The sequence below is a fragment of the Carcharhinus amblyrhynchos genome, chromosome 24 (genome assembly GCF_965287045.1).
Source record: "Carcharhinus amblyrhynchos chromosome 24, sCarAmb.v2.hapA, whole genome shotgun sequence".
Classification (NCBI taxonomy): Eukaryota; Metazoa; Chordata; class Chondrichthyes; order Carcharhiniformes; family Carcharhinidae; genus Carcharhinus; species Carcharhinus amblyrhynchos.
In genome coordinates this window covers 10849138-10875553 of record NC_137347.1, presented here as the reverse complement: position 1 = coordinate 10875553, position 26416 = coordinate 10849138, and the positions used below count along the sequence as shown (strand labels likewise).

At 41.8% G+C, this 26416-nt stretch overlaps 1 protein-coding gene across 1 annotated transcript in view; it reads left to right on the top strand.

Annotated features, from left to right (window-relative positions):
• LOC145358010 (glutamate receptor ionotropic, kainate 3-like) overlaps positions 1-26416 on the top strand; it is a 475535-nt gene that overhangs the window by 107652 nt on the left and 341467 nt on the right. The gene's annotated exons all lie outside the window — the stretch shown is intronic.

The following is a 26416-nucleotide window of genomic DNA, read 5'->3' as shown; positions in this document are numbered from 1 at the left end:
ATTAGATCTGGTGGGGTCTGAACCTTGTAGGTTTGTTTGAATAATTAGGGTACCCTTATGGAGAGACAAAAGGGTGGAATTTTCCCATCTTGCCTGCCACGGAAATCTTAATGGGTGGCGACAGACCATGCAAAGGTCCGTTGACGTCAGCTGGAAATTTGCAGCCTTGGAGCGAGTGTGGCCGGAAAATTTCATCCAAAGTATCCATTTGAATATGGTCCTCGAACACCTTTGGAAAAGGCAAGATGAAGAAGTGAAGAGGACTGCTTGAGAGGGATTTCCAGAGTTTAGGAATCAGGCTGCTGAAGACATAGTTCCCAATATTGGAGTGATTAACATTATGGATATGCAAGCTATTAGAATTGACAGAATATAGAAATCCCAAGGGCTTAAATAACTGGAGAATTTTAATACAATAAAGGCTTTTGGGGGTGGCAGGGTGTAACTGATGAGTGGTTGGGGTGGGGGGGGGAGATGGGGGGGTGACCATGGATGATTGCAGAAGGAGGCCATCTGGCCCATCGAGTTTGCACTGACCATAATCCCACATAGCCCCTATCCCTATAATTCTAGGTTAATTTACCCTAGGTAATCCCCTGACACGAACAGACAATTTAGCACATCCAATCCACTTAACCCACACATCTTTGGACTGTGGGAAGAAACCGGAGCACCCGGAGGAAACCCACCCAGACATGGGGAGAATGTGCAAACTCCATACAGGCAGTGACTTAAGCCAGGAATCAAATCAGGTCCCTGGTGCTGTGAGGCAACAGTGCTAACCACTGTGCCACCATATTCACTAGGACCCACAATGAGGTCCACCAGCTTCCATATCATGCAGATAAAACACACTGCCTGGCCCTCCATCCCTGTTTATATTTAATTAGTTTTTTAAAAAAAAAATTTTGGGACAAGGAAGAGACATTTGTGAAGATAGTGGACAAAAGGAGGATGGGGTTATAGTTGCATTCAAAGATGAGTCAAAAGACAACATCTCCATCAGTACAGTGGTCACTCAATTCTGTGCTCGAGTAGTCCTGATTCTCATACTTAAAAAGTCTGACAACACCAGGTTTAAGTCCAACTGAGTTATTTGATAGTACACTCACTAGCTTTCGGGTTAGCCCCTTCGTCAGGTGAATGAATACTTAAGTCATGGAGTGGGACTTGAACCCAGCATCTATGTGACCCAAAATCAAGAATGCTACTAGCTGAGCTATTTTAGGCACACGTTTCTCCAGGGTTGGGGGGTGGGGGGGCGGAAGGGCTTAGTGGAGAGATTTAACTTTATATGGATCCATCTCATTTTATATTAACAATGCCAGTTTTGAGACTCCTAATCTCCTGTAAATTTGGCATCCTAAGCGAGTTTTGATTGAGGGATGGGGGTGCACATGTTTTCCTCAAATGGACACATATTTTCAACACTTTCTCTTCAAGTTCAATTTGGAACATTCTCATTGCTGTTCGGAGTGAATGGGAGTTCTTATCTGGAAAATCAGATGCGCGTACTTCACTAAATACAATGAAGATTGTTCTTTGAATAAATAGCACTGTTTGGGGTTAATGGAAATGTCACTTTAATCCCAAAGCCCCTTGGCAGGTAATATAAAGATGGAAACTGTATTTCTTGCTGAAAGAACATGATCGTGTTAAGATATAAATCACATCAGAGAACATACGCGTACAATTGTCTATGTATTTGAATATTCGAGCAGTCGTCTCAACACCTAACATTACACATACAGATTCAGAATTCTGACATTCTAAAGTAGCTGAGGTGATTTGTCAGCTTCCTGTTGTAATAATCTTTATTTCAACAATGCCTTTTACTGATTTTATTTGCAAGTAACTCTCCATGTTTTTTTAAATTAACTATCCCATTCAAAAACGAACTCTGGGAAATACAGGGCTGTCTCTGATTTGGATCAAGCTTAACAATATCAATCAAAAAGGCCAGAGGGAGTGAGCAGGAATTGCACCTGTTATTCTTTCATTGCAGATGGAGTACAGCTGGGATTAAGGTATATTGTATCAGGGCTTTAGCTTGCATTTAAAATCACTGCTGGAAGAAGAATGTTAACTCTCCATCGCTTGATGGCTAATTTGGTCAGATCACTGGTTAGTGTGTTCTTGATTTATATAATCAGCATCTTAGGCTTCACACTTATTCTGCATCTCAAATCATAAAATCTGTACAGTGTAGAAGACCACTTGGCCCATCAAGTCTGCAGCAACTCTGACAGGCTAGTTTACACAGGCCCTATCTCCCACCCTACCCCTGTAACCCCACATATTTCCCATGATTGATCCATCTAACCTATATATCTTGTGACACTAAGAGGCAATTTCTCATGGCTAATCCCCCACTAACATGCACATCTTTGGATAGTGGGAGGAAATCAGAGCATCTGGAGGAAGCCCATGCAGACATGGGGGAAATGTGCAAACTCCACACAGTCACCCCAAGGCCAGAATTGAACCAGGGTCCCTGGCGCTATAAGGTGGCAGTGCTAGCCACTGTGCTGAAGGTGTTTGAGATCTGGCAGCTATTTAGGCTCACTTAGGTGATACTCTTGTGTCCAAGTCACAATAGAAGAGGCCAAAACCCCACCACATCAGTGTCGCACTCCATTATCAGAAGGACTACCTTCAGAAGGAGATGTCAAACTATGGCCCAGTTTGACCCGTTCAGTTGGCCTGTAACACCAATAATATCATGCACCTTTTATACAGTGCTTTTAATGTAGTAAAACATTCCAAGGTTGGAAAGTCCTGTCTAATACAAATGACCTTCCTTCGGTTTGTGGGGCCCAGTAGTGATTCTTGTCGGCCTTGCGCTGTGCCTAAGTGTTGGAAAATTCCAGGAGCAGGAAAGATCCAGCCTCAAACAGGCTCAGCATATTTAAATACTTACTTAATGCTGATCTGGTTCCTGCCCAGTCAGGGTGGGAACCAAGTTAAGTTTGGGATTGGTGAGTGGGGCGATATTAATGAGATTTGGCACTGATGCAGAACATACTAAAACTTCTACCCATGACTCGATGGCCCCAATCCATTCTAACATGTTCTGCATGACACAGCCAGAAAATCGTGGCCATTGAGTATTTACTTGGGTAAAGACTGTCTCCCACGGAACACTACAACACAACTCCGAGTGCTCATTTCTATATGTCCTCTTATAGAAGCAGAAATGGCAGGGAGAGACAGAGACCTTTCTAGATGATCTTTCAAATCAGAAAAAGGCTTTAGCACTCTTGTTAGGTCTACTTTTGTTATCAGCACTCCCACCTTGTAAGGCTCTGTGTTGGCATTTGTCTTTATGCTCCCTTTTCATGGTTTGAAAACACCACCTTGTGCCTGGTGAGTTATTATTTCAGTGGTTACATTGCTGCCTCACAGTGCCAGGGACCCAGGTTCAATTCTGGCCTTGGGTCACTGTCAGCGTGGAGTTTGGACGTTCACTGTGCCTGCATCGTTTCCTCCCATAGTCCAGCGATATGCAGATTAGGTGGATTGGCCATGCTAAATTGCTTGCGAGTGTCCCAAGATGTGTAGGTCGGGGAGATTAGAGGGGTAAATATGTGGAATTGGTGGAGGGGAGTGGGCCTGGATAAGATGGAGAGTTTGTGCAGACACAATGGGCTGAATGGCCTCTTTCTGCACTGCAGGGATTCTTGAGTTTCTCTCCTCAACAGGTTAGTCATTACTTAGCACTTGTAGAGCACTAATATGACAACAAAGGGAGATTTGTGTGACTTAGCTGTAAACCTCTCAAAGCTACATCAGACGCTGAAAAAACAATAGTGGTTACTAATCTCGTGGACTGCAAGGAAAAGTCAATATACATCGGGAAACCAGCCAATGCTGTGTTATCCATGTCAAAAAGATGGAAAATTATGAAATGTTTCTCAGAGTAAATTAGCTGTAGCTTCCAGTCATATAGCCTTTCCCTTCTGAGATTAGTAAATTAATTATCGTGCTTACATCCCCAGAAAGTGATGGGAGTGCAGATTAGTAGCGAGGCAGTACCTGGCCATTTGGCCTGAAGCTGTATATCAGCTGTTACAGCTGTTACACAGCTGTATGCTGTAACTCTTGGGCATTTCTATTATCGTTACTTGCCAGTGCTATTATGTACCAGCTCCTGCATCACAGCACGCCTTCTCTAATAAAAAGCTCTCTCATAACTGTAGTGGGCAGCAGGTAGAAAGAAACAATCCAGATACGTGCCTCAATAACAATTGTTCAAGCATCCTCATTGTGCCGTTCGTAGAACCTTTAGATTTAAAGAGAAGGATTCTTTACACTTTCTTCAGCAATAACCTGAGCAAAACAAAAATAAAGACACCCAACAGTTTGTTAGATTTTGTATTTACTTCCTGTGAGGTTTACATGCACAAGGTGTTTTTTTTGCATAAAAAGTACCTTCAGTGAAAGTCAGGACCATTAAAACGTGATGGGTGAAAGTGAGCTGAGCTAGCAACTGTGAATACTAGAACAAATATTTATTAATACTTCAGATTTTTATTTAAATAAGGGCTCCTGTCTGATTATCAAAATAAAGCAAGTTTCTCTTGGCGAATGCTTTGGGTATAAATATGGAATCTATAACTTTTGGAGCCCTTAACTTCTATTAGTCATAGAAGTGAGTGGCTGTAGGTTTGACTATATGTCTCAGAAGTGTGACAGCCAAATAGGAAATACATGATGCAAGTACTAAATTTAATTTTTTTTTTAGTTTTGCAATGCACGGTCGTTAGCACTGCTTCCCAACTGTTTCAATTCCAGCCTTGGGTGACTATCTGTCTGGGTAGGCACAGTTAGAAGTCTCAAAACACCAGCTTAAAGTCCAACAGGTTTATCTAGAATCATGAGCTTTTGGAGCACTGCTCCTTCATCACCAGCACTCAAAGCTTGTGATTCCAGATAAACCTGTTGCTCTGGTTTCCCCCCATAATCCAAAAATATGCAGGTTAGGTTGAATTGCTAAATTGCTCCTTAATGTCAGAGGGGTTGATGGGGTAAATATGTGGGGATAGGGCCTAAAGTGAGCTTCCATCAACAGCAATCCCAATGGGCTGAATGGCCTCCTTCTGTACTGTAGGAATTCTATGATTAGTGTGGGTGAGGGATTCGTTCTATGGTAATATTCACTTCTGCCAGAGCAGAAGAGATGGTGGGGACTGATAACCTCTTGCATGGTCAGGAATCTGTAGCGGAGTGTATAAATGCAGACTCCCAGAGCAGTGACAACTGCAGTCACCTCAGTGGTTATTGTCCTTGCATCTGGCAGCCAGTCACGGGCTTATTTTCCTCAACTGAACATTAGCACATTAGGTGTCTGGCAAGGAATGCCCATTCCGGCAGATTAGTGCAATTTTACCAGCCACTGCAAACAAGGATATCAATGCAAAACCCTGGAAGCAAGAAGAAAAACAAATGATTTCCCAGCAGAAGAAAATTAGCATTGTGACGTAAATACAATAAAATTGTCGCTGAAAGCCACAAGAAAACCCAACGCTTTAATAATCAACAGGATGTATACCTAAATTCAGCAAGTGATTGAGCAGGCTGGTTCCTAAAATTGCCAGTGCCCATATTTCAAGCAGACACACCATGGATGGTCCTTCATCCACATTTGGAAATATTGTTGAGGGTTTACATTTATTTAGCAGTTAATTCTATGCTCGTGTGGTACACTGCTGTGTTGGTAGCAAAGCCTCGTTTTCACCTCAAAATGTTGGCTGGAACCTTGGGCCTCAAACCTCAGGGCTTCGCCCTGCCAGTGGAGATTTAACCATGGTGTAAAGCAATCAATGGTGAGGTGGATGGAGCCGGGAGCTTGTGTTAGTTTTTGTATCGCCTTTGGCAATGTGCTGTTGAGAAATTTCTTTTCCCCCATCCACCCTGCTGAAAGTTTGCGGTTGTACGAACAGGAATGATAAGTTGCCATAGAAACAGGAAGTATTCCACTGAGAGGGTACATACCAGGCATTTGCAGGCCTGTGAAAGGTCTTCTAATGTTGGGAAATGATGCTTCTTCTGAACTAGGCTGGCTGTGACCATTTACACTGACATGCTTCCTAATTAAGGATCGCAGTTCTTAATGCAATGTAATCCAAGTGAACGTGGGCCCATTCCCTCGTTTTAACTTGCCGCAAGTTGGAGTTCTCAACAGCCAGAAAAGTTGTAAATCTGTGGAGATGCCTTTTTATTTGGTATTTCTTGCCAAGGCAAACTGTGCTTTTAAATATACTTTCTGGAAGTACCCATCAGAACAAATCTGCATGGACACTTAAGTCCACCCTATGTCTGATGAGAATGGGATAAGGCAGTTAAAATGGCCAGGTCACACAATTTATTTATTATTGTTACATGTATTGGGTACAGTAAAAGTATTGTTTCTTGTGCGCCATACGGACAAAACATGCCATTTATAGAGTACACGGGAGAAGGAAAGGGACGAGTGTGGAATATAGTGTTGCAGTCATAGCTAGGGTGTAGAAAAAGATCAGCTTGATATATGGTAGGTCCATTCAAAAGACCAATGGCAGCAGGAAAGAAATTGTTCTTGAGTCGGTTGGTAAGTGATCTCAGATTTTTGTATCTTTTTTCCAATGGAAGAAGGTGGAGGAGAGTCGCTGGAATTCTACCACCTTGCCCGCCATGGAATCGGAGCTGGTGAGGGGCGGGCAACAGAAATGTCTGACCTCAGGCAGGAATTTCCGGTCTCGCTCAAGTGAGGCTTTAACATCCCACCCAGTATATCTGGGCTGCGTGAAGTCCTTGAATATGCTTTTCTGAGGCAGCAGGAAATGTGGACAGAGTCAATGGATGGGAGGCTGATTTGCATGATGTACTGGGCTGCGTTTGCAAACCTTTTGTGGTTTTTTGTTTGCAATCTTGGGCAGAACAAGAGCCATACTAAGCTGTGGTACGTCCAGAAAAGATGTTTTCTATGGTGTATCTGAGGCTGTAGTGCAAACTGAAACTCCTTAGATATACAGGATGGGCAAAGAGAATTCAAACCTTGTTTGTGCTGTCTCCATCAGTGCCAACAAATCTGACCTTTTTGTACAGAATATTTGCAAAACCGCAAGCACATTTTTTTTCATATGGAGATAACAAAATGTTGGTGTCAGCTGATTTTCTTTTTGTTTTGGTGGCTTTCCTTCGCCTTCTCGGATACTGGAAGTAAATCTGGACAAAAAGTTAATTGGGCTGCAGCCTATCTCTAATGCTAGAGAAAAAGCAATTGGGATAATGAAGCTTAAAAACAAAATCAATACCCTAAGAGAGATTGATGTGAAATATTATGTGTTAGAATGTGAATATTTATTACACTTTCTTCTGCTCATTATCTATAAATCTTTTTTTTCCCCAGAGATTTGTTTGTGCTGCTGTGCCATCTTCTTGCAGCAATGCTGAAGAATCTAGCTTGGCACATTTTCAGGCTGGCAGAGGCTTATAAAACAGCTTGTTATGAGAAGACATTGAGCAGCACTCTGACCCAAAAAAATCCTCAGTTCAGCTACATAACCTTGTCACTGATTTCAACCTTGGCCAGCTTAATTTCTCACAACTGAGTGGAATGAAAGGAACCAAGAGTTAGTATTAAGAAACTGACTTAATGGTTTATTTTGCCCTGAAGTGCTATTTTGTGTTTTTGAAGTATTAAATCGATTTAAATCTCACTAATTAGACCATTATCAAGTGCCTGGTCTAAAACCACACAACTCTGAAAAACCCTTTCCAAAGCCGAGTTGAGAAGACCATTACTGGGGCCCAGATGGGGCTGCACATTGACACAGTGGTTAGCACCGCTGCCTCACAGCGCCGAGGACCTGGGTTCAATTCCGTCCTTGGGTCACTGGCTGCGTGGGGTTTGTACATTCTCCCCATGTCTGCGTGGGTTTCCTCTGGGTGCTCCAGTTTCTTCCCACAATCCAAAGATGTGCGGGTTAGGTTGATTGGCCATCCTAAATTGACCCTAGTGGGGATCGGGTCGGGGGGGAATTAGTACAGTAAAGTGTGGGGTTACGGGAATAGGGCCTGTTGGGATTGTGGTCGATGCAGAGTAGATGGGCAAAATGGCCTCCTTCTCACTGTAGGGATTTATGATTCAGACAGAGAGCCTATTCACTGCGATTAAAATTGTGGAGGAGTCCGGAAACCCAATACTTCCTATTTTCTTGGTGCAGGACCAGAGTCAGGCCAAGGGTTCATGCATGCGCCATTTATGGAGTTAGCTCGAGGCTTAACTCATCAGCTGTCTTCACTGAAGTAGGAACTTGGTAGGTTAGGTGTGTGAAGCGTAGCATGTACAGTTTAGACCAAGAATGATCAGCTCTTGGTGGATTAATTTGACAACATGGGTATCCCTTTAGAGAATTAATATACCTCTTTGGATGTGGCCCTACGCTGCCTCTAAGAGAAGTAAGACCCACTTTGAGATCAGTGAGATATGCTTTGAGGTTGTTAAAACGTAGTTGTGCGTTAAAATTTTATAAGCTAAAGCTGTCAAAACTGCCAAAGATCTGTCAAGGCTGTCAATGAACTGTCAAATGATTGGTACAAAGGAAGTGATGGCAAAGGATGGTCTGTGGGGACACACATTGGCATGATTTAGTATTCAGTTGGTGTAGGGGCTATAAAGAACATGAGGGATAGATTGAAGGATCATGATGCGTGGAGAGCATGAGGCAGCACAGGTGTGCAAGAATGAAGTGGGGGTAATGCTTGGGTGGTGGGGGGGTGGGGTTGGGGAGGTGATGGGTTGCTGTGTTTTTTTGTTTTAAATTTCAAATTTAATTCAACAAAATGACAGAGCAACCATATCTGGCAGACTCTGCACTTGTTCCATGGGTGACAGGCCCTACTTCTAATCCAGCCCACCCTGAGAATGGAAATCTGATCTGTGGGCAGCCACTTTTAAAGGTTAGGTTCACAGGGCTGGGATATCTCCTGTGGGATCTGTGCGTACATCAAGTTTTCTAGCACGTTCTACACATGACGTTTAGACTGGAGCCGATTACAGAGAGGCTCACTTGTAATGTTACAGTCTTCTAGGAGGCAAGTTGTAGATTGGTGCATGTTGTATAGGCTCAATGGGAATAACAGACCCTGAGTAATTACAGCAATTAATCAACATTGAATGAATAGTAAGAATAGATTTTGTGTATGTTGGGAGGATACACTCTGGAACAAATTAAACTAGTTAAGCATATATAACTAAATAAAACACACCAAATGGAAATCAGATTAATGACATCAATCGCAGAAGGATGAAATGAAGAAAAAGCTTTTGTTGGATTCTTAATTGTTTTTATGGAGAACTCGCAGAACATTGTGAACAATATCACAATGTTGTAGGCCCCATGTTTATAGCAATATTGGTGTGGTATCATACAGTGATACATACAGTATCTCGACAGTGCATGAAAGAGGCCATTTGGCCCATTGAGCCTGTACTGGCAACAATCCCAGCCAGGACCTATCCCCATAACCTTAACCTAATAACCCCCCTGACACTAAGGGGCAATTTTGCACATCTTTGGTACATCGCAAGCATGACTGAGATTAGACCATGGTCATGAACTGGAGCTTTGTGATATTAATATTTTGGAAAAGAGAGGCCTATAAAGAGATACAGATGATTTGCATTTGATCCAATTTATTTCGTTGAAACAGTTTTGATAGTATTTAATAAAGAAAAAGACTCGAGAGGGGTATTTTAATCCACAATGCTCTTGACAAAGGAGACAGTATTTTTTTTGTCAGGTAGGAGGTCAAAGTGTTAATCCCAACCCCAAACTTCCAGTTTTAAGGAAGGCAGAATGAGGGTGAAGCCAGCAGTGAGTCTCAGTAGGCAGGTTGAGAAAGTTGAGCAGTACCTTGAGGCTGAATGCGTTGTATTTATGCCTCATTTTAAATTTAACTCTGGCCTATCCTGTTTCCTGAAATATGGGAAATTCAATGGCTGTAGAGAAATGATGACTGTTCGAATCACAAGGTGAGCCCTTCTACTTATCTGTTGGAGGCGGCATGGTTGTACAATGGTAAGCACTACTGCCTTACAGCGCCAAGGATCCAGGTTCAATTCCAACCTCCAGTGACTGTCTGTGTGTAGTTTGCACCTTCTCCTATATGCTACGGTTTCCTTCCACACTCCAAAGATGTGCAAGACAGGTGGATTGACCATGCTAAATGGCCCTTTGGTGTCCAGAGATGTATAGGTTAGGGAGATTAGCCATGGTGGATATGATGTGTTGAGGGGATAAGAAGGGGATGTGGGATGCCCTTAGAGACACTTCTGTACTCTAGGAGTTCTGTCGTTCAATGTAGCTGCCCCACTAACTCAGCATGATTAGACAGCCAATCTAACCGATCATCACCACCAATGTTTCCATAACCTTCTCCCCCCCCTCCCCAAGGCCTGTGACTTTCCCTATGCCAAAGCTCCAACTATTCCTTCCAGCATAACTTCCAACTCCCTCCCCCACCTTCAGACTAAATAATGCAAATACCAGAATCTAATGCCCTTTTCTGGGGCAAGTTTGGGGATTCGAAGGGGTAGGGTGCAATTAATCAGGTAGGATGATGGTAGGTAGGGACCTCGCTGCCTTTCTGCTTTTGTCCTATTAAAGTTCATGGCGGGAATGCTTGTGGACAGCTTTCCTACCCTGCTACCAATCAAAGACTTCAAGAGGGCAATTAATGACCATTTGAGAGTCTCATCCCACTGCTGCTGCTACTCAGCCAGCAACAGGTTAGGGACTTGCTATGTGGGAAATGTAGAAAACCAACCCTCTTGAGTACGTTTCTGGGTTTTCAAAGGACAGGTTTCCTACTTAGAGCCATCTCGCTGCTGACCCACCCTCCTCTCTGCAACATCCCTTCCACCAACACTCATTTGTTGCCCAGGTCCCTCACCAATCCTGGGCATGCATTACCAACAAAGCCTAACACTTCCCTGGTGGCGCTGATGAGCAATGACCAGATGATGGCCTCTGTTCTCAGTAAGCGGGAATTCCGCTCCTGGATCTTTGATCCTGGGGAAGGCCCATTAAGTGTCTGATTGGCGCATACTGCAGTGGGCTTTGAGGTGACATGGGAGTCTCACCAGCTCTCCAGCATGACCCCTGTCACCTATATTAAATTTAACCTAAAAAAAGTAGCAGTACACAAGCCCACAAACAGAAGATATACACCTTCCAAGATGTGTTGTTTTATAAAATCAACAACATGAGACAACCACAGAAACCCAATGAAGTCTAATACACTGGGTACTGCCACTTCCCCTACATTTTTTTTCCCTTGGTTCTGAGCTTCAGAACCGTCCAGCTAACTTTAATGTTGTTTGAATAGAAATATTTTTAATCCATGATAAGAATGAAATTCATAATTGCATTGTGGTCTCAGACAATATTTTCTTATCTTGAGGCAGACTTGCAATTCAGTTTTCAAATCATTTGCGTACTTGCGTTTTGAGGCTGACATCCAGTTCCCAGCTGGGTCACTGGGTGAATTATGTAAAATAATTAGTCCCGAAAGCAAGGGACCAAATATGGGATGTATCTGTTGAATGGAACAGTCCTGGATAGATCAGGAAATGAATTTGACAACTGTTGTGGCATTGCCTGGATGCTGAGAGGGAAAGGTTAAAAAAATAGCTACCGACTGCATTAGTAGAAGAATAGAATACAAATGAGAAGGGGCGATGATGTTACTGTGTAAGGAACTGATTGAACCCCATCTGGAGAATTGTGTGCAGTGCTGGTTACTATTCTACAGGAAAACCCTTCTCGTCTTAAGGGATTGCGGTACAATAAAGATGATAAGTTTCAATAATCCAATTTTAATGAAGGGTCAGGGATATGAGTTATTGCTGAGTATTTGAGGTAAGCAAATGGGAGTTTCAATGCTTGTGAAGATGAACCAGACAGATTTTCTTCAGTGGTGGGAGCATTCCATGTTGGGGCGTCCCACTTAAAATAGTCAGATTGGAGTTGAAAACTGCCTTCCAGTTTAACCTGGCCAAGTTTCCCACTTTCGATTAGTAGCCCTGAAAGCAGGGTCCTGCTGGAAAGAGAAAAAGGATCAGCAATTGATGAGCAGTTCTTGACATGTCTTAAATCAAATTTTCACGCACTAAGTATAAACATAAGCCAGAATCTTGAGCTGTTCAGGCGGCCGCATGCCCAGCTGAGAAGCTTGGAGAAGATGTTGGGATGCACGTCCCAATGTCATCATGCACTTGAGCAATATTTCAGCCCTGTAGAATACAAGAATCAGAAGTGTGCTCACCATAACCCAGCAGGCAAGTTAGCCCATTAAAGGGTCGACTGAATGTAATTATACGTGGCCTGTCAACTTTTGCAGTTGGCAGTAGTCCCGATTGGACAGATGGGTTTTACATTTTAGCTTCAACCTCAATCCAGGGTGGGATGAAATCTCAGGGCTGGAATAACATTTTGAAGAAGTTATCTGGGGACTGAAGTTTGTATTTGAATGTGTTGCCTGGACACTTTTTTTTGCATTTGTTCTCCCATCGCAATTGATTTTTCAGGGTTCTGTATCTCCCTGAGAGAGCTCAGCAATGACTGTCCCCTGGAAGGGGCACGTTCAAAGCTCCAGCCCGCACCCTTCCTTTTCTCAGCATCTACCCTTCCTGGCTGTGTTCAGCCTTTCCCAGCACTGGTTTCATGCCAACTGCCTGCTAAATGGCCAGTCAGTGTGTCTTGTATTCCAAGGCCAATTGCAACTAGAGGCGCTTTTCGCACCCACTTCGAGCCCACCGAGTGCATGTATCAACGGGCGAAACAGTCAGGTTATGGTGTCTGAAAAAGAAGCAGATCTGTCCCCCAGAATCAGTGGAAGAAGACCTATATTTATCTATTACCCCTCTCAATGTCTGAAGCATATTACAGCCAATGAAATAATTTTTCTAGTGTTATAATGGAGGCAGCATGACGGACAACATGCACACAGCAAGATCCCACAATAAGTAATGTGACACTTCTATAGCAGTGGGAGAGAGTAAACTATGCATTTGTAGAAGTGTCAAACCCATGGACTCAGCAGAGGCCTATCTGCGCTCAACATAGGTCTAGAAGAAACTGCTTGGTTTAGGGACTTTGCATTAGCTACATAACTAAAATATATCTATAACATTTGGTGATGTTGATTGAGGGATAAGTATTCCCCAGAACACCAGGGGTCGTACAGTGGTTTGCACCGCTGCCTCTCAGCACCTGGGGTCTGGGTTCAATTTCAGCCTCAGTTGTGTGTCTTTCTCCCTGCCTCATTAGCACTGCTGCCTCAGTTTCAGGGACCCGGGTTCAATTCCTGACTCTGGTCGCTGACTATGTGGAGTCTACACATTATCCCCGTGTCTGCATGGGTTTCCTCCGGGTGCTCCGGTTTCCTTCTACAGTCTGAAAGACCTACTGGCTAGGTGCATTGGCCATGCTAAATTCTCCCTCAGTATGCCCAAGAAGGCGTTGGAGTGTGGCGACACAGTAACTTCATTATAAGCCCACTTCTGACACTAATAAGGATAAACCCTTTGTTCTTCTTTAAAATGCTGCCACGCACGTTCTGATATCAACCTCGGTGGGCAAATGGGGCCTCAGTTAACACCCTTCCAACACTGCCTAAGTGCAAAATGGAGTGCCGGCCTCAATTTTCAATATCCCTGTCTTGAGGCTGGGCTTTGACTCTCCAAACTTCTGATTCAAAAGCAGAAGGACTGCATGCTGAGCCATGGGTGAAGGTTGGCTATAAGGCAGGCGAGGGAAGCAAATAGAGGTTACACCTCAAAACATCTGGAATTGTCCATGATGCCGAGTTGCCAGTGAGATCTAGCCCGTCCTGGTTTACCCCAAATACTGGAGACACAAAGTAAAATGTACAACAACTTTTTAAAGAGCCAAATACTGTATTACTGCAGAGATTGAGTGCTATGTCCAAATGGTGATACCTTGCCAAGGTTTGCTACTCCAGCTCAACAGTTTTCAAGCTTATAAAGCCTGCAGTGTCTCTGTTGGCCAACAGTGAGGTTAAGTAATGAACCTTCTGAAGATCCATTGGGAAATAAAACATTCATAGACTAAGCAGATTAAGTCCAGACACCAATGAATAATCAAACCATGGAACATATTTATTAACAGACATTGAAGTTAATTGCAATAGTTACTTTCTAATTAATTATATATGATGCTAATTATCAGCGAGCAAAGGGAAATATAAACAAGTTACTCTATGGTACAATTTTAAAGGGAGTGCAAGAACAGACAGACCCATTCATTACTCTCCAATCTAAAGGAACTATTTCAGAGTCTATCGAATGTCTGAAGATGACCACCAGTGCATCCATTATTTCTCAGATCACTTTCTTAACTACTCTGGGATGTAGATTATCAGGCTCTTGGGATGTATTGCCCCTCAATTCCATCAATTTCACCAACACCATTTCTCTACGAATAATTTCCTTCAGTTCTCCCCCTCAATAAATCCCCTACATTTCTGATTGGTTCTGCCTTCACAAAGAAAGACACAAAATATTTATTCATTTGATCAGCCATTTCTTTGTTCTCCATTTATAAATTTCCCTGTTTCTGACTGCAAGAGACCTACATTTGTCTTCACCTTTTTTTTCTCCTCTTGTACCTAAAGAAATTTTTACAGCCAGTATTTATGCTCCCCACAATCTTACTCTTTTACTCTGTTCTCTGCTTCTTAATCAATCCCTTTGTCCTCCTTTGAATTCTAAACTGCTCCCAATACTCAGATCTGTTGTTTTTTCTGGCCAATTTGTATGCCTCTTCCTTGGATCTAATACTATCTCTAATTTCCCTTGTACGTTATGGTTTGGCCAATTCTCCCATTTTACTTTTGGGCCAGACAGGAATAAATAATTGTTGCTGTTCACCCGTGCACTCTTGAGTATTTGCCATTCCTTATCCATGGTCATCCCTTTAAGTAACATTTCCCAATCCTCATAGCCAACTCATGCCTCATACCATCATAGTTTCATACCGGGAATCCTCTATGCTATTGTGACTAATTTGATTTGCCAAATCTATATGCAGATTAAAGGTTAATATAAGACTGTTTTTCAAAAAGGGAGGTAGAGAGAATACAGGAAACAGTAGAGACTCGCATCAATACTGGGAAAGTTGCTAGAGTCCATTAACAAGGGTTTCATAACTTGGCATTTGGAAGGCAGTGGGATAATCAGACAAAAAGTCAGCATGGATTTACAAAAGACAAATCGTCCTTGACAAATCCATTGGAATTCTTTTGAGGACGTAACTAGTAGAGTTGACCGAGGAGAACCAGTGGATGTAGTTTATTTAAACTTTCGGAAAGCTTTCGCTAGGGTCTTGCATAACAGACTGCTATGTAAAGTTAAAACCCATGGGATTGCATGTAATGTCGTCTTGAGATGGATAGGAAGCTGGTTGCAGATAGGAAACAGAGTTAGCATAAATGAGTTTTTTTTTTCCTGAGTGGCAGTCAGTGACTAGTGGGGTTCTGCGGGGATCTGTGCCATAACCCTAACTGTTCACATGTATTGATGATTTGGAAGAGGGAAGTGAATGTACTATTTCCAAATTTGCATGTGATAACAAGAGGAGGATGCAGAGATGCTTCAGTGTGATTTGGACAGGCCGAGTGTGTGGGCATGTGCATGGCCAATACAGTACAATGTGGATAAATGTGAGGTTATCCACTTTGGTAGCAATACTAGGAAGACTGCCTTTTACTTGAATGGGTGTAAATTGAGAGAGTTGGATACTCAATGAGACCTTGGAGTCCTCATGTGTCAGTTGCTGAAAATAAGTGCTCAGGTACAACAGGCAATAAAGAAGGCAAATGGTATGTTTACCTGCATAAGGTTAAGGATGTTTTGCTACAATTGTATAGGTCATTGGTGAGGCCACAGCTGGAGTATTGTGTGCAATTTTGGTGTCCTTATCTGAGGAAGGATATCCTTGTTATAGAGGGAGTACAGTAAAGGTTTATCAGGCTGATTTCTGAGATGGCAGGATGAGGAGAAACTAAGTCAGTTAGGATTATATTCATTGGGTTTTAGAAGAGTGAGAAGGGAATCTCATAATTTATAAAATTCTAACAGGGTAGATTCAGAAGGAATGTTCCCAATGGTGGGGGAGCCCAGAAGTAGGGGGTCATTGTTTGATAAAGGGTAAACCTTTATGAACTGAGGTGAGGAAAGATTTCTTCACCCAGTGGGTAATGAATGTGTGAAATTCACTACCACAGACTAGTTGAGGCCAAAATGTCTGATTTCAAGAAGAAATTAGGTATAATTCTAGGAGCTGAAGGGATCAAGCTGAAGGGAGGAGGGGGGAACAAGGTTCGGGACATTGAATTCAATGATCAAAATAAATGGCAGAACAGGTTTGAAGGGTTGAATGGCCTGCTCCTGCTTCTAGTTATAAGTCACCCACAATTACAGATGTTCCTTTATTACATACATCTCTAATTTCCTGTTGTGTGTCATTTGCAACATCACTATAGTTTGGGGGTCAAAATAAAACCTCCCTTAATGTTATTTTACCCCTTAGTGTTTCTCTGTTCTGTTCATATAGATTCTGCATTGTACACATTGCTGATGTGGTAGACTGGAGGTGGAAGGGGCAGATGTTTAAACCAGTGGATGAAATGTCAATCCAGCAAACAGCTTTATCCTGCTTCTTGCACTCATCCGAGTAATTGGAGGGTACCCCATTACACTCTAGACTTGTGCCCTGTAGGTTGTATAGCATTTCTTCGGCTGCATGCAGAATAATAATGAAGGAGTTGGGAAGCAGTTCATAATTTGATTTTTTTGGCTGAGGCTAGTCTGTAAATGGGAGAAATCCCAAGCAGGGTAAATTATGTAAATAAGGTATTTTTTCTCACATGAAAAGTAATTAGCATTTCCATTTCCGACAGCATAAATTCTGTCACTGAGTCTGCTTTTACTATCACTTCACTTCTATATCAGACCCCACGATGTTTGCCCATTCAATCCAAATGAAGGAGGTGGCATGCGGTTAGCACTGCTGCCTCAATGCCAGGGACTCAGATTCGATTCCTGGCTTAGGTTACTGTCTGTGTAGACTCTGCACATTCTCCCCATGTCATCATGGGTTTCCTCTGGGTGCTCTAATTTCCTCCAACAGTCCAAAAGTCTCACTGGCTAGGTGCATTGGCTATGCTAAATTCCCCCTCAGTGTACCCGAACAGATGCCGGAGTGTGACGACTCAGGGATTTTCACGACAACTTCATTGCAGTGCTAATATCAGCCTACTTATGACACAAGTAAATAAAATGAAGAAAGAGATTCCTTACTGGTAACTGGTCAAAAAAAAAGGATAGCACCAAGATAAACAATACATATCCTCATTTCATAGACCATCGGTAATTGTAAAGGAAATCATTGTAATTGTAGTGAACAAAAAGAAATGCAAGTCATTCCTTACCTATGGGCAGCTGAGAATGGAAGAACATTTCCAAGTGAGGAGAGTAGAATAGGGAGTAATCCTACCTTGAGAAACAGTTAAGAAGTAAGCAGATGTAACCCTTGCAAATGCTGAGTAAAACCAGTGTCTGTTTTCACACTGTAAGCATTTGGAAATGCGTTTTATTTGGTACTTCTGTATATTATTTTGCTGACTTGTAGCCGTCAATAGACCCAAAGGCCAGAACACTACCACCTTGTCCACGACAGAATTGGTGCTGGTCCGACAATGGAAATCTCATTGACCTTGGGCAGTAATTTCCAGTCTCGCCAGAGCGAGGCTGTAAAATCCCACCCCTCGGGTCTCTGACTGCACAAGACTGAGTTACTATAAAGATGTGTCAGAAGAGAGTTGTAGATGATGGATTTTACTTAAACATAGAGGAAAGAGGGTGAAGGAGACAAGAAGTTTGTTTTTTTTTGCTTGCTGTTCACTCCTGTCTGGCTGGAACTCCTGTGCTGAAAAGGAAAATATAACACATAGCGATTTCCATCAATTCTAGAAATATTTTTTGCCAGTGGCATTTACAATTGTCTGGTCAATTGACAAAGAGGCACCATTTTAATGAGGCTCCAACAATTTCTGGAAATGGAACAGTTTTTTTTGAATAGAGCTGTAATCTTTAATGAAAAACACTGCTCATCTCCTGTGGGATTGACCTGCGCTGCAAAAAAAACCCCACACAGTGCCCATCCTTGTCCTTGTCTAACACCATCAGCCCCATTCAATGGAAAACTTCAGCGCGTGTTACTCTTTCGTGACAGGCAAAGGATTGCTGCCTTCTGAATTATTAAAATTAATGACGCTCACCCTTTTTAAGGTTTGCTGGGGCCAGAGCTGTAGGCTCCAGGAAGGGGTGCCTTTAATCATTCATGCCAGGATGTCACACATTTGAGTTTTCGGAGTGTTCAGTAATTCTAAGGCGAGGGAATATTCACACCCAAGGGTTTTCTGACATGTCTCCCATTGGTTAGTTGGAAGACGGCATAAGTCTGCTAGCAGCCTTAAACTTAAGATGGTTCCTGAATCAGATCTAAGTTTGGTATTGTGTAATTATTTCTGAGGTTATCTCGTCTTCTGCTCCAGGCAGCCTTACACTAGAGCATTAATTTGGGGCATAACATCATGACTGTTACAAACTTCAGTTGGTGGCGTTTGATAGACATTACATATTAACAGAATTGCTAAACTAAAAGCCTGATTTTCGATGTTGAGTCTTCTCCTCTTAGTTATCAAGGAGTGCACTTGCATCTAATATTCATCTCAGGATTTTAATTATATGCATCGACGTGAAGATTTTGCCTGAATCTCAATTTGAACACTATTAGAAATCGTTGAGTTCTGCAGTTAAGGGTTGGAGCTATTTTAAATAGTTTCATTTTCAAACAATAATTGATTTATTTTTTTTTCCACCTCAGTGAATGTGGGACAGGATTTAATGGCCACAAGCAGCAAGCTATTGGCACTTTGAGGTTTTGTCATGGCAGCAATTGACTAAGCATTTAGATTTGCTAATGCTGTTACAGTTACCAGCACAGAAGCTTCTTCAGTAAGATTACAAGTTAGGAGCAAAGCATGCTCAAACTCACTGGTGCAAATTTACCCGGATTTAAACCAGCAGATCTGTTCTGTCAGCTTACTGCCCCAAGCACGCTGAAGATAAAAATGATCTCAGTGCTCCTAACCCTCTATCTTTACCGATCAAAAGTAAAGATGCGGTAAATGGGGACACTCTTTGGCTGAGTTATCTGACAGCTTCTGTTTCCTCTGTTTACAATTGCTGGAATGGAAGCAGAAAGAGGGAGCACACCTCCACTGCTGCATTTCGCACTAGTCAGTTCAATAAAAATCTTAACTTTGCATTTTTTTTCCACAAAATTCACCAGAGAAATCCTTAAAGCTTGCACCACTCTCAATCCCTTAACTAATTATGTAGAATTTACAGTGCAGGGATAGACCATTCAGCCCAGTGTGTCTCTTTTAGCATTTATGCTTTACACAAAATCTCTTTCCATACAACACAGAATCACTACTTAGCAGAAGGAGGCCATATGGCGCATCGAGTCCGCACCGACCACAATCCCACCCAAGTCCTATTCCCGTAACCCTACATACTTACCCTGTTAATCCCCCTGACACCAGGGTCAATTTAGCATGGCCCATCAACCTTACCCGCACCATTTTTGGACTGTGGGAGGAAACCAGAGCATCTGGAGCAAACCCACACAGACATGGGGAGAATGTGCAAACTCCACACAGGCATTGACATGAGGCAGGAATTGAATCCAGATCCTTGGCACTGTGAGGCAGCAGTGCTAACCACTGTGCCACCGTGCCATTCCTCTGACCGCTTGATTCCTTTAACTCTAGCAACACATCATTCTATGCATTTTTCTCTCGTACCTATCTCGCTTTCCCCTTACACTCATCTATGCTATTTCTATCAATTAGATTCATAGGACCATACAATAATTTGTGAAAATGTTAAATCATTTTGTTTTCCAGATAGCTTGATTTTTATATGAAGGTAAACTCAGATTAAATGCCAAAAAATTACATGTTTACAACTTCTTCTTCTGTTTTGTGACTTGAGAATCAACCCATTAATAAACGGGATTTTCGGTCCTTCCCACAGCATCTGGGTGAGAGCCCATTGCATTGGCTGCTGGTGAGATCTGCAGTCCTCTTGATGTCTATGGTGTTTACATGATTTGCTTGTCCCATCTCCAGGGAACCTGCTGCAGGCAGTCTCCTTCCCTGGGACCAGAAGATCCTGCCATCGGGATGGTCTGGAAAATTCTGCCCAATGATTGTATAGTGTGCTTTTGCAACTTGTATCTTTAAAAGTGTCCCTTAGCCCTACTGGATTGGTCAATATATAAGCCCAAGATCTATCTAACAATGCAATGCGTCCTTTGCATTGTTGCCACTCCTTATGCTGAAATACTCAATGCATCTAAGAAACCCCTTGTCCCATCATGTCCATGCCAGCCATCGAGCGCCTATTCATCTACTCTAAATAAGTTTTGTTTTATCTATTAGTGGCACAAGTAGACTTACAATAACACTGCAATGAAGTTACTGTGAAAGTTCCCTAGTCATCTGTTCTGGTATTCTGAGGAAGAATTTACCATGGCCAATGCTTCTAACCAGCATGTCTTTTGGACTAAGGGGAGGAACCAGAACACCCGGAGGGAACCCACTCAGACACGAAGAAAATGTGCAGATTCCATGCAGACAGTGACCCAAGCCGGGAATTGAACCTCGGTTCCTGGCACTTTGAGGCAGCAGTGCTAACCATTGTGCCACCGTTCTAATCAAACATGTAACTCTAATTCAAGTTATCTTTGAAATGTGTGCAAGTCCCCCACAGAGAGGGGAACAAGGTGCTATTATTTTAAAGGCTGGTGTGGCTGGTTGCTGAGAATTCGTGTTTCAATTTTGACTTAAAAATGCAATATCATCGAAATCTAACATTAGTTTCGTTTAATTGCAAAGTTGAATTCTGGTCTCGTTCTGCTCTAAGTTACTGTGAGTCTACGATTATCACGTTCTGTCGATTGTGTCTCTACTGGCCAACAAGTGACTCTTTAGCCTGCTCCCACTTGCCAGCTGTAATAACGCGAGGTGACTCAATGTGACAAACAATTAACTAAAGGGTTTATTAAAAAGAAGAGCTATAAGCACAGAGTTCAACAGCACAGCTAATACAAGTCTGAAATCCTCCAGACACAGGACAGCTTGCTCTCACTCCCGGTTGGCCCAGGTTCACGTGTTCACATCCCATCGGCTCTGACCCTAGTGGCCCACAAGAGATCGCCCCTTAAAGGGGCCACGCTACCTCACCTGCTTTTAGCTCAGAGCTTTGCAGGTTATGCCATTTCAAGTGCATATTTGCATACTTTTAAAATGTTTCTCCCTCTACCATCTTTTCATGCAGTAAGTTCTAGATAATTTCCACTCTTCTGGATGAAAAGATTTCCCCTTGAATCCTTGCGAAACCATCTACAGCTTACCTGGTTGTAGAACACTCACTGAAGGGGGATTGGATCTTCCCCTCTCTGTAGGTGCCACATAATCTTATACATTTCAAGAAGACTTCCTGTATACCAAAGCAAACAACCCTAGGCTATCCAAGCTTTTCCATTAAATTAAAGTTCTCTAATCCAAGCAACATTCTCAAGAATCTCCTCTGTATCTCTCTCTCTTTCTCTCTCCCTCTTTCCTATAGCTTGCTGATCAGAACTGCATGCAAACTCCAGTTGTAGTTGAAATAGTGCTTTATAAATTTTCTGCATAACCTCGCATTTCTTACCTTTGTCAGCCAAGGGATAGAATATAAGTCTTTGCCTGCTGAAGTCAATCCCAAAATTGTGACATTTATTTAGAACATTGCAATGGAAAGTTTACAAAAAAATCTTTCACCAAAAGTCTCGTGGAATGCAGAAATCTGCAAGGAAAATAATCAAATACCTCTTGGTGGACTGATTTTCATTGCTTTAGATATTGTGCTACCATTCTCTTCTTGCACTGTCCTGTTTCTGCGTATAATCTTATTTACAGAGAAATCTGAAGATTTGTTTAAACCTGAACATAATAGTTTAACAGTATAGCATTTAGTATCTTATAGAGATGATGAGCGTTATAGTACGCCAGCTGGATACCATGCATTCATCATCCACTGTGTTTAAAAAAAAACAACTTGCCTTGCTAAATCTTTCCCCACGCACCTTAAACCTATGTCTCCTAGTACTTGACTTTGCTATCCTAGAAAAGACCATCTGACCATTCCAAATATGTTCACTATAAGAAAAAAGTTTAAATGGTGACAAATTGATAGCGTTGTTCTGAAGAACTGAAATATGTTTCACTGACCAGATCAAACTTTAATCTTGTTCAATTGAGGCTTTTATAACGTCTTTGGCAGAATGACTCTCATTGAAACCACAATGTGTTAAGGATGAAACAAATCAAATTCATAACAGTGCAATTTTAAATGTCTCCTGTCTCTCACAGGTACTTATCATCTCTTGGTACTAAGAGATAGACATCTTTTACATTTGCTTTTGAAATATATCATGGAGGATATTATCATCTTAAGAATTGTTCATAATGCAATAGAATCTCAGATGTTATTTTTCAATAAAACAAACAGGGTTTGTCACCCTTCGATTTGTCAGTGATAAAGAACTTCTGGTGTAATACATATACATTCCCATCTTGTGTACAAGTCAGCTGTTTTCCAGTTATGTGTGCAAAGTCTTGCATTGCTTTGTGGTATATAAGATTTCACGTTCCTCTGTAATATGAATATACAAGGTCAGCTATTTCTTAATGATTTGTCATGTTGGCTGGAATTTTACTGCCCCACCTGCCATGGGAAGCGGACCGGGTGAGAGGCAGACCATGGAAAGGTCCATTTGCCTCAGGTGGGATATTATGCTTTCAGGACAAGCACGGCCATAAGATCCTGCCCATAACATAAAAACATAGAAGATAAGGGCAGGAGGAGACCATTCAGCACTTCGAGCCAACTCTGCCACTCTTCACGGTCATGGCTGATCGTCCAACTCAATAGCCTAATCCTGCTTTCTCCCCATAACCTTTGATCCCGTTCGCCCCAAGTGCTATGTCCAGCTGCCTCTTGAATTCATTCAATGTTTTGGCATCAACTACTTTCTGTGGTAATGAATTCCACAGGCTCTCCACTTTTTGGACCAAGAAATATCTCCTCATCTCCGTCCTGAATGTTTACCTTGTACCTTCAGATGGTGACTCCTGGTTCTAGACACCCCCACCACCTGAAACATCCTTCCTGCCACTACCCTGTCTAATCCTGCTAGAATTTCATAAGTCTCTGAGATCCCTCCCAATTCATCTAAACTCCAGTGAAAATGACCCTAACCTAGTCAATCTCTCCTCATACATCAGTCCTTCCATCCCGAGAGTCTACTTCCCTCACAATATTACAATTGCCTGATCTTTGACTGCTGTTTAAGATCTGGGGTTCACACTAATCTCAGTTGTAATACTCAAGTTGTCAGAATAAGTTAGAGTATTCTAAAAGGTGTTACGCATCTAGCGACTGAATGTTGTTCCTTATTAACCCTTGCTAGCAAATATCTCTCTGCGTAGTCAGTAGTATCCTTTAGTTTAAATTAGTTCAAACAGCTCAAAATTAGTCCGTGATTGGTTAAATGGTGCATGGTCTATGTCTGATTGCTCTCTAGGATGATGGTCATCTCACTGATGCCACTTTGCATTAACTCCTAACTGGTTTCCTGAGATGTCGGTCACTTGTGGGAACATCCTCCCCATTATAGCTTTTCCCCTGTTATTTTATGAAGTTTGTAGCTTTTCCACTGAGATAACAAGGCACCACAAAGTAATTTAGGTATCTGCTTATTTGTGATAAAATGATGTGTGGTGTCACTTCCAAATGATTTTTTTATTAGAGTTCATATGCCAAAAGCTCTAATTGATACTCCTTGGGTATTCTGGAAAGTTTAAACACTGATGTGTAACTTTTTAGTGGCTGTTGTTTCCTGAACCAAGTTATTTAAAAACTTCAGATACAAGAGGCATCCAAGCTTAAAATAATAATCACAAATTATTACAGTGTGTACAAAATCAATACATAATGATGATTGGTGTGCTAAAGTTAAGGGAGCAATGGACACATTGCAAAATGACATGTCCTATTAATATATTACCATGTTTGCAAAAAAAAAAGTCTATCTACAAAAACATTATTACTGATAAAAAGCATAGTAATGCACAATTTGTTGTATACTTGAAGTAATGTGATTATTTCTTGTTAAGGCTCTTTATTGATTTAGTCACAAGTAGGCTTACATTCACACTGTAATGAAGATACTGTGAAAATCTCCTAGTTACCAAACTCTGGTGCCTGTTTGGATACACTGAGGGAGAATTTAGCATGGCCAGTCCACCTAACCTGCATATCTTTGGACTGTGGGAGGAAATTGGAGCACCCGGAGGAAACCCACACAGACACGGGAAGAATGTGCAAACTCTACACAGTGACCCAAGCTGGGAATTGAATCTGGGTCCCTAGCGCTGTGAGGCAGTAGTGCTAACCACTGTGCCACCATGTCACAATAAATCAAGAATAAGAGCAATTAAGAATCTAATTATGAATTTAAATTCTGAATTTAAATTAAGATATATAGCTTTACGTCTCAAATTTTAGCTCTTTTACTTCACACAACAGACTTTTGAGAGGAATACACCATAAATATCAAATCCCTTTTCATAGCCCTATCTCGACAGCATTTCCGCAGCCTTTGTCATTCACAATTAAATTACAAGATTTCACATGAATCTTCTAACCAAGCTATAAAATGTAACAGTGATTCTTGTTCTTGGTAAAACTTGCTTTGGCCCAAGGCAAAACATGGCATACATCACTTGTCAAGTAGGAATGTATCACAAGAGGGACACTTGCATTAAATGTTTCATACCAGATTGAGTTAACTGATTTCTTGATAATTGTGTTATGATCCCAGTTGGTATTGCAAACTGGACAACAACGTCCAAGAATGGAACCCTTGCTCAAAATACCATAATTTTAACATCTTAGAAATGATAGAGGAACAGGGTTACAGGACTGCTAATTAGTTTTAACAACAAAAATTAACACATTTCTTAAACATAAAAAGTGAGATTATACTATACTCCTTTACTCCCCCTTATCTCAACAAATACAGACAGATTTTAAAATCTAACACAGATTACAAAGTCCATTTTAAACTAAAATAGTCTCATTAACACACAGTCCCTTTAAGCACACAGATAAGATACTGGGGTGTCTTATCAATCCAGAAAGTTGCCCCTCAGGTCCATTTTAAATCTTTCCTATTGGTTATTGTCTTTTTCACTCACAACCCTTTGCTTTTCCCTCAAACTCTGCTGTACAATACACTGGTCGCTGTTCTCGTAACTTTAGCCTTCTTGAAACATTCTTTTGATCCCAATTTCCTGGTTATCTTGACTGTATCTGGTCCACTTGGGAAATCTGCCTCTTGGCAGTTCCCTTGACCTGCCCAATTTCTCCTGGCAGAGTTGAGAGATGTTTAACTGCCAAAATAAAAATCAGCTAAAAATTAAAAGTCAAAAGCCATCTTGCTATGCAAGGCCCACTGTTGCTACTTCTGCCATCTTCTATATAGTCTGCATGCCATAACCCCCTCTCAGCACAATAGAAGCACAGTTGGAGCTGGAGCAACCATCAAGCATACAAGCACCTTTGTCCAGCATGAGTCTAACTGTAGGTTTTACCCTTCCTTAAATTCACCCCAGTTAAAGCAATACCTTATTTCTAATGTTTACCGACACGCATGTTCCCTGAAACTACCTTTGTTTTCCTAGCAATGGAATATAACCAAACTAAAATTATTAAACATAGGTTAGACTTCCTTACAACAATGTATGATGTGTCATACTGTAAAAGTACAGGATCTACTACCATTTTTAATACATTTATACAAGTATAAAGTATAAGTATGATCAGCTTGGCAGGCCAGGAAGATTGCAGGTGAGTATAAAATGGCCAATCTGTTTGCTGTCCTCCTAGCTGTTTTGTTGGTGAGATCAGCATCATGTTCTTTCTGGGCTTGAATCCAATTAATGAGAGTAAAAAGCATTTGCCTTACTCCCACACGGCATCTTCTAGCCTCCTGATAATCACTACTGATCTTCACTACTGATCTCCACCACTGGAGACCAGGTGCATGGCTGTGCCAAGGGATCAGAGGCCATTGAAGCCCTTGGGTGGTCAGTGGCATGGCCCACCTGGCACCCTGGCAGTGCCCAGTTGGGCACCATAAGTGTGCTGAGAGGAAGAAGGTATAGACAA